Source organism: Acartia tonsa, chromosome 5 (assembly GCF_053477335.1).
Source record: "Acartia tonsa isolate MP-2025a chromosome 5, ASM5347733v1, whole genome shotgun sequence".
Taxonomy (NCBI): Eukaryota; Metazoa; Arthropoda; class Copepoda; order Calanoida; family Acartiidae; genus Acartia; species Acartia tonsa.
In genome coordinates, this window is record NC_137264.1 from 36,459,920 (window position 1) to 36,472,637 (window position 12,718).

A 12,718-nucleotide genomic window follows, 5' to 3' on the forward strand; every position below is an offset into this window, starting at 1 on the left:
TCTCATATCTCCTATTATACTGTCTGGATTAGGTAAGTAATTAATATATTGTGGATTTGAAAGGGTTGGGTTGGGATAAAGTTCTTTTCATATACAGCATGACCCTCGAAAAGGTATTTTTTAGGATTGGCAGCCTATATTTCAAAGGATATCAAAATATTTGTTTTACATCAATTGACAGCCCAGATTTTTAAAGCCAAAGTTTAGGAAACCATTCAATAAACAAATAAGAAAGAAAACTAAGTTTACAATTGATACTTTTTTCTATTGCATACATATATAAAAATCTGTCTTACTGTATACCAGGACTTAATTAATACCATAAGTAAACCTAGTTTTTACCACTTTTACGGTAAAATTTTACCAGCCTTTACGTTTTATAAATCAGTGACTACAATTTTAAGTCTAAGGTATTAAATGCTATTATTATTAATTCTTCTTTAATATTTCAGGTTATTCTTCAACAAGGATTTCAGTGTTATATTGCCAGTCAGCATATTTGAGAAGACGAGGAAGCGTCCCTACAGTTACAACTTTCTGGATAATGTTACCCGATTCATCAACAAACTAATTCAAGAAGGATTACCTGGACATACCTTTCAATGTAGAACCATCATCCACGATGCCGTTGCCAGAGCCGATGTATTCGGCCTTCTTGGCCATGGATCAAAAAATGGATGCCCACACTGTGACCTTCCAGGGATGGCTTTTTCACAGACTTATCTCCGTCAAAAGAACTTGGTATTGTTCGAATCAATGAATGTATTTTACCCCAGTGACAGTCAAAATATGGGTACGCCGAGGTCTGACGAGAAATTCCGCAAGTTAGAGGAAAATAATCAGAACATGAAAACCAGTTTTTCTGACCTTGACCCGAGCTTGGATTTAATAAAAGATTGCCCCAGTGATCCGATGCACGCGTTGCACCTGGGCTATGTAAAGAAAGTGATGACGTACCTGAAGAAAGGACGTAATAGTTATCCAGAATTGGAAGAAGAAGACTTAGTTCAAATGGAGAGAATTACAGGGATGTACTGCATTTGACTAAAGAAATGACGCGTAAAATAGGTGTTTTCTTCGCGCATTTCTCGGCACTGCGATAAAATTCTGCATTTTTAGATTTATGTCTATTACACATTATTTGTACGCCTTGTTATGCCGCTTAAAAGAGTGTTAGTTTGAAAAGTTTAAAGAACTTAAATTTTGAAAATTTTCTCCTTATCACCCATATTTTACCATGAACTGCAGTAACTCCAATTATAGATGAAATCAACGATCAATTGAAGCTTGTTGGCGATTTTGATCGCGTTCCCCGTACGTCCATCATGCGCCTGACAGAGAAGAAGCTAGCCCTCAATTTGAAAAGTTCTGAATTCAAAGTACTGGGCTTCTACCATATGATATTTTATGCAGAGGTAGGTTTTTACCATATTATAATCTTTTTAGAATTTAAAGCTTATTTCAGTTTCATTATATTGTATAGCAATAACATTCTTTTTAAATTTGCGCACGTGTGCTATATTATATATATATTTCTATTGAGGAGGGTGGACTTCCAATAAGTATATAGGGCGAAGCCCCTAGAGGCTAGGGGCGAAACAGCTAGTTTTACCTTAAATTATTATAATATAACAAGATAATCCATTGTTTTTGTGTGCTTTTTCACCCCCAGAACCTCCCTAAGTACAGACCATACTTTTTTCCCATCCTTACCCGCAGACTTAATTTGATTCTGAAAATAATTTTTCTTAGACCTACGGACGCTCCTAAAGTACTCATTGCAGTACGCATTGTACCGTGCAGTATTAAACTCAGAAGGATCATTGCATTTTATCCTATAAAGTGTGTTCTTGAAGGCTTTGCATTTTAAAATATAATTATTGATATAGGGCTCTTGGGGGATGCAACGCCTGTTGTTTCTAATAGAAACTTTGGGACAGTGAATGTTATAAAGGTCAATGAATATCTTTAGGAATGTTTCATAGGCTAAGTCAACATTATTTAGAGTAGTAACCACAGACCAATCAGTATCATTTAGCGCATTGCAAAGGTTATCATAATTCTCATCTGATAACAGGCGCTTTGTGAAATTTTGAGGTTTTTTTGTCTGTTTGAAGTTTTCTTCGTAAAAAACACCAATAGTTAAAAAATGATCTGAATAGTCTGTGGGTACAATCATTGACAGGGCTACATTCTGTATAAAGTTTTTGCAACAAATTAAATCCAATAAACTATGACTAAAGTTGTGTATACGGGTAGATCTAAGGGTTATATTAATAAACCCATACATAATTAAGTTATCAAGAAATTGAGCTGCCGAACTACCTGGTAAAACTGCTTGGAAAAGGTTTAGATTCATATCGCCCGTGAGGAAAATAGGATAATTGGCATAATTGTCTAAGCTATCAAAAAGTTCAAGAAGTTTCTCAAGAAAGGGTTGAATGGTTTCCTCACTGGGGGTCCTATAAATATTAACTACAATTCCCTTAAAATTGCTATAACTTATCTTTAAAATCAAACACTCAAAGACTGATTGTTCAAAAAAATTTGGAAAAATCTCTTCAACTTTGAACCTAGATTGCACATAAGTGCAAACGCCCCCCCCCCTCCCCTGGGGCCTAGGTTTAGAGAACAAGTCATACCCATTAAGTTGAATTAAATTTAGATTACTGTTATCATTAAGCCAAGATTCCTGCAGGTTAATTACTGTGGGCTCCACGCCCGAATTTTTATAACAGTCTATACTGGAACTAAGCTCTGTAAAACACGAATTAATGGATCTGCAATTTAAGTTAAATATTGAAAAGACCGGTCTGTTGAGTGATTTAATTTTTTCTATTGCATTCTGCTCTGTAATATAATAGGAGTCTATATTAAGCTCCTCTGAAAAGTCCGAAAAAATGTCCCCATAAATATGCGACGTAATATTAAAATTCGGATTGCTATTAAGTTGATTTACGCTACTATCTACCTGAGAAACCATACTGCAAAGGTTCACATTCAGAAAGCATTGCCCGACCGATAAGGTTCTCCCTCCAACTTCGACTTCTAGAGCGTCCCGTGTGCTGCGTACATACTGAAACACAATTATATGAATACATGATAATACAATGTAATGTTAGCATCATACCCAAAAATCAATGAGGTATCTAGGTACCTACTGAACTTATAAGATTGACTAATGGCTTACAAGGCTTAGACTATTATTATACAACTGTTAAATTATTAGCCTTGTTATATATATTAACTATAAATATTTAAGTTCTATGTACACACATAATAATAATAATCCTAATTAATATGTTTGAAAAGGACTAAATTCAAATTAATATTGACATTAGTTGTTAGTAGAGATGTTAGTAATAGTTATCAATAAGTTGGAAATGAGGGATAAGACTTACTGCTACTAAACTTTGTTTTAAGATTAACTTGAATAAAAATCTATATCACTAAGTGATTAATGTTTATAAAGGACAAGTTCTATATGTTTTGTATGGAAGATTAATAAAACTTATACTGTCCTTTCATTTAGTTGGAGCTGTAGAGGTAGGACTAGAGGTTGACACCGTCGATGCTGCAGCTGCTGCTGCGGCAGCTCGCGTACTGGCCGCTATCGCTGTGGGCGCTGTCTGATCCTCTTTGGGCACGACATCTCTGGGGGTGTGGGGGGAGGGTAAAGCTGGAAATGCGTCGGCTCCAGGTGCCGCACCACCGGTTGGTGGGAGACCCTCTGCCCCTCCTTCCTGTCTGACTGTGACTCCAGGATCAAACAGGTAATACTATTTTTTTTTAGTTGAGTTCCTTTGACTTTTAGTTTTGGTTTCAAGAAGTGTCACTTCTCCCCCCCCCCCACTCTTTACAAATTTTAATGTAATTTTTAAAAATGTAACATAACTTTCTTTCCGTGTATTGCTGATCAAACACTTAAGCTATAACGATTTCACCAGCAACATACCTTTCCGTTTAACAGCCATTAATGACATAAATGACATATTTAGATTGTTGATATTTCACACAGTGAAACCGTACATAAATGAAAAGCTGGCTGTCAGGGGAACAAGGAATGCCAACAAACGAAAGTTCGAGAGTAATCAATTCTATACAGACTGCCAAGACCTCTACTTTGTCCCAGACTGCCGTCGTGATAAAACAGTATGGTTGGTCCACAAAGTGAGGACATTTTTTCCGGCATACACCTTTCCTGAAGATTCCAGAATAATAGGTAGGGGTGTATATTTTGCACATGATTAATTGTTGTATAGAAATATTTCATGAACTATACATTTCATCTAATTCCTTTTTAACCTACCACAATTTATTTGTAATTCTCTTATCATGCCAGGAGGAGAGTGTGGTAAAGGGGGGGTCTAGGAAATATGAATTAAGTTTTATGGTTTTAAACACTGAAAATATACACCCCTGGTATTAGGAGTAGGCAAGACTGACGATCCCGAAGACTATAGCCATCCTCCAACACAACTAGCCTCCAACCTACTGAAGTACAGAGTAGCATGTATCTCCGTACACCTGTTGCATCAAGATGTCTCCATCGTAATTCCTATCGGAATTTAATTTTGTACATTGAAAGCAGAGAAAGGGGGGGGGGGGGGAAATGACACTTTTTAAAACCAAAACTAAAAGTTCCATATTGTACCCCTATAAAACAACTGCCATGCAAAATGTCAGATCTGTAACTGTTTCTTTAGTTCAGTTCCTTTGACTTTCAGTTTTGGTTTCAAAAAGTGTCACTTCCCCCCCCCCCCCCCCCTTTTGTTATAATATGTATGTAAAATGTTGTAAAATTCAACTGAAGGCCCTTCCCTCTTTATTTGGAATTTATGTGAAATGTACTTTAAAATATTTTTTTCATTAAAATTATTTTTTATAGCTAATTTTAAAAAAGGCATTTCAACTTAATTTAGCAAAACCCTACCTTTTTGGCCATCGATGGGTATGAAGTTAAAGTGTTATAAGTCTAGTCTGTAATTTGAAAGAGTACATGTTTGCAATTTAATTTAATTTTACATAAAATTTTAATTTCTGTCTACACATTTCAGATTTAAAACTATGCAAATTGCCCATGCCAACGACCTGGATAGAACAGCGTAATTTCGACTGGCAATTGACCAAGCTAGATCCCAAAATGACGAGGACTGGAAAGAGTGCTAGTTCTGTAAAGGTAAAAATTATATTTAAGGCCTAATTTACTATTGTACAAATTGCTGCTACCCTTCGCTCTTAAAACTTATAAATTCGCATGTTACCGGATCGAAAGGAAAACCTTATCGGTTCATGCTTAACAGACCACAAAAGATTATTGACCAAGTATAATTATTTATTAATTTTCCACAGTGTGTTTAACATTTGATATTAGTAATTAAAATTCTAGGGGCGTAGCCACTGCTATCTAATATCTTATTATGCATTGTAAATACAACAATTATTTCTTGTTTTAGAACAACAAGCCTACTGGAGGTGGCAAACCTAATGGAAGTGCCAGAGGTGGAAGTGCCAAAGCTGCAAGTGCCAAACCTGGAAGCAACAAATCTACTGGAGGTGGCAAAGGTACAACAGCAAAGGTAGGATTTTAAGTTTTATTGTTATCGGTTTTTGGTTTGTTGGTGTTTTGTTGTTAAACTAAACTTACTAACATGATGTCTGTTTGTGGGTTTGTACCAACAAATCTCGTTAACCGTTGAACAAATTGGGTCCCTCTAACCATATAACTTAACCTAGCCTAACCTAACACAGTCATTTTGTCGGGAGAGGGGGGGGGGGAGGGTAAAGTTTTAAAAAATAGAAGAAAAAAATTAGGATAATGCCGGTGTTGTTTAAAACTATAATCCTCGGTAAGTAATGCTTTACAATAATTATCTATATTATTTTTAGAACACAACTAGAACCACAACATCTCCAATAAGGATTACCCCACCTCCATCTCCACGGCCACGGCCACAGCCCCCCTCCGCGAGTCAACGGACCGAGAGAGTTGTAGTTCCTCCTGCAACATCATCACGACCCCAGTCCCAGTCATCACGACCCCAGGGATCATCTGCCCCTTCTGGTGAGATGGAAGAAAGCGAGGTATTATTTTTATTTCATTTTGTCATCCAGAGGATACAAATTACAATTATTTAGGATATATATCGACTTAGCCTGGAAAAAATAACTTGTAAGATTTGACTAAATTTTTGGTAAACATTGACCAATAAAAATTTACCTTGTAAATTTTTACAAAGAAGTTGGTCAAATTTTACCAAGTTGATTTTTTGGTCAAAGTCCAAAAATCTGGACTTAGCCTAAAAATTTACCTTGTCAATTTTTACCAAAAAGTTGGTCAAATTTTACCAAGTTTTTTTGTTTGTCAAAGTCCAAAAATGATGGAAGATGCTTAGGATCACTTGCTCTTGTTTGTGGATAGTCTTCTTTTCTACCACGTAGTTTTTAAAATACCAAGACTTGAAAATATGTGGTTTAATATGTTTAATTTTAAGGATTTGTTGACCGGGGCCGTTATGAACCAAATTCAGAACCAATTTCAGCAGCTACGTACTTTCTTCACCTCACACATGAAAAATCAAATAGAGCCCATTAATGCGTCCATCAGAAACTTGGCAAACAAATCGTCCACAAACCATGAATTACTGAAGAATGAAATCAAAGACCTGCAAGACAGTGTATCAAGAGATATGGCTGAAAATACTGTAACGCTGACAACAGAAATGAAGAAAACCGGAAAAATAGTGGAAACCTTGGTGACTGATCTAAGAAGACTGACCAATGTGGATGAGCAACTTGAGGAGGAGGCGAATAAAGGGCCTAGTGAGAATCAGGATGTTGTCGTGGACCGTATTTTCTCACCAGAATTTTACAAAGAAAGAATACAGAACCATGACCCCTTGAAAAAAGATGGTTATATGCGAAGAGAAGAAATTGTCTTTTTCATCCAAAATTTCGATGACTCACTGAAAGTGGATAAAGACTGGCAAACCTTACTGAAAGTATGCAGAGACACCATCACCTTCCTATATGTCGTGTTCGAGCAGTTCACCTTTGACGCCCGCATCACCGCTGCCTTTTGGACTGCTCCGGAACTTATTGATGACGAAACTGGTAAGTAAATATTATTTTGTAAATTTGACATGATGAGAAAACGTTTAAAACAGGGAGAAGGGAGGTGGGGGCAAGGGAAATAAACCGAATAAAAGGGGCATTCCTATTCTTGCTAGCAGGTGACCATGTACAATAATCTTTTTATATATATATTTTATTTGTGAAAATAAATCTTGTGCAGAATATACACCCCTGGTACAATAATAAACCTATGCATAGTTAATTCAAAATTTCATTATTATTTCAGTGGAACGTTTCTTGGATCATTGTAAGTTAGTGCTTAACCAGACGTACCTACATGAAGCTATCCCACCAAATTTGTGGAGAACAGGAACCTATGTGTCTTCAAGCGACCTTTTTCTAGTGAGGAACCACGTACAAGCTTGTAGGTAATTCAATTATTTATCGCATCTATTCCGCGTCTATTAAATGTGAAAGTGGTAGTTTCACAAAATGCATTTCAATGTTCTTTAGTTAAAAAAGTAGTTTCACGAAATGTTAACTGCATATTGTATTCTTGTTAAATTGTTAAACTACATTTCTATGGCATATGTTTCAAAGAATTTCAATTTTGTACCATGTATTTTTTTATGTGGCAAGACTTTTAGTTCATCTTTTCTTGATATATGTTATATATTGAGACTGTTTTGATATAAACCCTTTTTTTATCTAGGTTCAAGCGCAATTTCGAACACACTTTTACCAAGGACGCGAATGGTTTTTGTGAAAATATGAAGAGAGCCGAAGATTATATGATTCCTAATGATGATCCTGTCATCTGGAGGTTATTTCGAGCGCTGGTAACGCGAAAACAAGAACGCGCATTGTCAACCCCCCTCTACAATTTCGAACAGGTTTTTGAACTCAAGCCAAGCAAGGAGACAAGCAATAAGAAAGGCAAGAAAGACAAGAAAGACAAGAAAGACAAGAAGGAAAAGCCACAGAAACGATCAGCCTTAGAGATGTGTGGATTGTATCTGGCCCCTGCAGAGATACAAAGAATTAAGCGGCGTATTAAACCGAAGACAATCACAACTTCAACACCAGGTGTTACAGCCGAAGACAAGAAATTTTACTACATGTTAGGTGGCCACTCAATGGGTTGCTTACCCCACGAAGTTCAAGGAAAGAACCAGATTTACTTGAAAAGAAACAATGACAAGTCGAGTACTGCATATCAGATCAAAAATTATGCAGACATTGGGAATGCAAAGAACCCCAAGCAATTTTTCAAGACAGTCCATAGTGATAAGAAGGTTATAGCAAGAGCTGTAATGTATTATACGTACGCCACAATAAATTTGAAACCAGAAATGAGTGAAGAACAGACAAAGATTCACAATGCCAGTGAGAAAGCAACAGTAATTTCCAGAAATAGAAAGATCGGAAGAATGAACACCACTGCTGATGAATCCACTGCTGATGATTCCACTGCTGATGATTCCACTGCTGATGATTCCACTGCTGATGAATCCACTGATGGTGAAGACAATGATGGTGAAGGCAATCATGGTGGAGGCAATGCTGTTGAAGACAATGATGCTGAAGGCAATGCTGTTGAAGAAAATGGTATGGAAAACATTGCTGATGAAGAAAGCAACAATGGTGAGCTTGTAATTGATGACAGAGGCGACGACGTTGAAATGAATTCAAATGATGATCAGATTGGGAATGAGTTTCGCATACCACCCGCGGAGAATCCAGCAGTAACTCCAGAACCAGTAAAGCAACCAGTAAAGCCACGTAGGTTATATGATGATCCAATTGTCAACAGCCAGTCCAATAATAAACCCAAAGTAAATGTATTTGAAAACATCACAAGCTCCAAAAGGAAGAAGCATGGAAAAGGAAAGGGCTCGAAAAAGTCGAAGAAGATAATTATTTGTGAAACAGACGATGAGGCCCAAAATGTGGGAAATCTTGATGATACAGTGCCAATGCAAGATGATGAACCACCACCAAACTTTCCACCACTGCAAAGACAGAAAGAATTTTCTGGACGAAATAATTCAATCACAGGTACATATTTGTTGAACATTAATTATTATTTATAAGTTTTATCTTTCCTCGTATTGTGTATATACTGCACAAGATTTTTTTTCCTCTGCTACTAATTTTTTTTAAATTTTTCTTCCCCCCCCCCCTAGTTTTTTTTCACCAAGTAGGGGGAAAATGGAAAAATATTTAAAGAACTCTATGATTTATTTATTCTATCCCTCCTACAACACATTTCCTTTTAAAATTTTTTTTCCACCAAGTAGGGGGGGTGGGGGGGTGGAAAAAATGTTTTCAGTACTTGCTTTTTGTTTGGAAACGTATAAAATTAATGTATAAATTAATTATTTACAGGCAACAGTAACGAGAGACAGGTGACTGGAAAGGCAACAAGTGTCGTGGAGGAAAGCAGCAGTGATGAGAATGATGAGGATGCCGAAGGTATTGTTATTTATAGTTTGAAAAACGTAGGAACTGTATCACCTAAATTTAAGTTTATTAATATTTTAGTTGAGAAGTAGTCTTAGATAAAAACCCTGTGCATTAATTTTGTTTTAAGGGAAACTTCGTACAGGCCCTGACAGGGTTTTAGGCTAAAATTTGTATGGGCGCAGCCGCTATCTATAATACTAAGTAGCTTAATGTCTGTCCGGCCGTCAGAAGCTTAAGATCTCAGTAACCACTGAATCGATCGAGGTTACGGTAAAATTTTACCACCTTTTAAATCGTATAGGCTGGTAAAATTTTACCATAAAAGTGTTAAAAACTATAATAATTATTTAGATGATGTGCCGATCATTCCAAAGAAGAACCGGGAGCGAAGGCAAACCGCATTGGAAGCCGAAGCAAAAACCAAGAGAAGTTTACAGCTGGACTCAAATGAACCATCATTCGAGGTGGATAACGAAGATGACAGAAACGAGAGTGACGAAATTTTGGAGGTTGAGGACATTGAGGGCAAGAATGACGGCAAAGCAAGTAAGGAAATTCGGATACATCCATGTGGAATAATATTACCCAAACTTGCCATTATAATTGAAAACCACCTGGGTCATTATGAGGTTGTTGCAGTAGGCTCAAATGTTTCTATACACAACCAAAGGGAAATTTTAGAACTCATCAACATTGACGGTAAGTTACAGGTCTTAATGTAATAAATGGGGGGGGGGGGGGGGTGGGCGAAAGTGACACTTTTTGAAACCAAAACTAAAACCAGCCGAATTTTTTTGGGGCTTTTATTGGCGGTTCTCGGCGGTGGCGACGCCGTTTCTTCACAGTTCCATATTGTACCCCTATAAAGCAACTGCCAATGCAAAATTCCCCCTTTTATCTTTGATTGGCATATAAATATAGGGTAAAAAATATTGCTTGTTTTCATTTGAATCTGATTAATAGTAACTAATGTTCATATAGGTATGGAAATAATATTGAAGCTACAATTATGTACATTTGCTTTAACATTTTTTATTTCTTTGTAGGAGAAAAAGCAAAGTGGAAAAAAGATGGAGAAGAAGGTGAATTAATTTCTGACATCAAAGAAGAAGCACCAGAAAGTGATGTTACAGATCAAGGTCATCAATCAGACCCAGACACTGGAACTGGCAGTAGTAGTAGTAGTGAAGAAGAAGAAGTTGAACGCAGGCCAAAAGCAAAAGTGGCCCAAAAGCCAAAGCCTACCAAAGAAGTTCCTAAACGTCCCAGAAAACAAACAACATTTCCATCTGGGAATCAAATTGAAGCGGTGTTGTACAGAAACCAGAGCAGAGCAAGCACGAGCAGAGCACAAAATTCAAGCCGGGAATATGCTGAAAGTTGCGCAGGCACATCAAATCCTGATGAAGACGTAAACCCAGAACCAGGTTGTAGTTATAGTCAACTCAGTCCAGAGCCAGGTTGTAGTTATAGTCAACTCAGTGAGCAACCTAACCAAATTAGGTTGCAGCAAATGTTGAACAGAACAAATACACATTTGCCCGATTTCGGCCAGCGTGGTGAGGCTCGGACAAGAAGAGATGCCAACAAACGAGTAAAGGCCAACATGAAGAAGCAAAGATTGTGGGAACAGGGAATCAGGCCTGAAGATGCTGAGTTAGAGAAGAAGAAAAGATCAAGCTCCAGACCACCACAGAGAGCAAGTTCTCAACAATGTGCTCAGAACATAAGCAATTACAGTATCTTTGGCAGCTACATTGATTCGGGAAAGGGGTGTATATTCTGCACAAGAAATATTGTTTGTCCACGGCTAAAAATTTTTAAAATTTACAAATGTTTTCAGTTTTCTTAATTATTACCTTTTTTTCTTTCCTCCATCTATTTATATTTAATGAAATATAATATACATCCCTGCGCAGAATTGGAAAAAATATTACACATCCGAACCATGTAGAATATACATCCCTGCGCACCGCAGAATGGAGACAAGTATTATTCGTCGGAACTTTCATCTGAAAACGAAGTACAAGACGAAGAACAAGACGAAGAACAAGACGAAGAACAAGACGAAGACCTGATAGGTCCCAGTCAATCCCAATAATTCCAGGACTTTACGTATATATATATTTATATGTAATTTTTTTTATATTTCATAAGTTTCATCTTCAACTTTTTTTATAATATCTAGAAAGGAGTAGTTTCCCAAAATGCATTTGAAGTTAATTTAGTGAACCGTATATTTGAACCTGTTTAAATGTGTTTAAACTCTATTTATATGGCATAAATTTGAAGAAAGTTAAATTTTCTACCACGTACTTTTACCATCTTAACAAAGAAAAATATGCAATTCACAAAATTAAGTTCAAATGCATTTTGTGAAACTACCCCTTTCCACCAATTAAGTTTAATGAGCTTAAAGTTAAGAGCTTAAACTGAAAATTTTTTGTTGTATAATCTGTCGCATTTTTTGTAATTCAGTATATAGCAGTTGTAGTTTACCCCCTAAACTAAGGAAAAAAACTATTCACAACTAGCTTTTGTTAATTTTATATATTTGTTTAATTTTGTATATAAATATTATATATAACAGTTATCGTAGGGAATGTTTTAATTAATAGGGTGGTAGATTTCCATGGTAAAATCCGTAAGGTTTATGTGCTGTAATTAAAAAAGAGAACGTTTCAAATTTGTATTAACTTTTTGTAAATGAAATTTGTCTATATACTTGTTTACAATATAAGATATACCAATATGTGATCTTGCTGGACCCTATTATATTAAAATTCCCTACGTCAGTTTTTTGGACATTTATTCATGAAAATTTAATTACCAGTGATAATTTGTTTCTTTTCAAATTTAATATAGAATGTCCGACATGTCAGCCGCAGCAGCCGACTTAGAGAGAGACGAACAGCACGAAGAACAGAAGCCGGAAACCACAAGTGGGTGAGTAATATTTTAATATGTATAAAACGAAGTAGAATGATGTCTGTCTGTCTGTCTGTCCGTCCGTCCGTCCCTAGCTATATTTTGGTAACCATTCATCGAATCGGATTCGACAATCCATCACAACATAATTACATAAATACATATTACATATTTTTTGGTAATTACTTCTTTGGGCAAAGGTCCGATTACCTGGGATATATAATATATATTTATATATTTCAGTGATAGC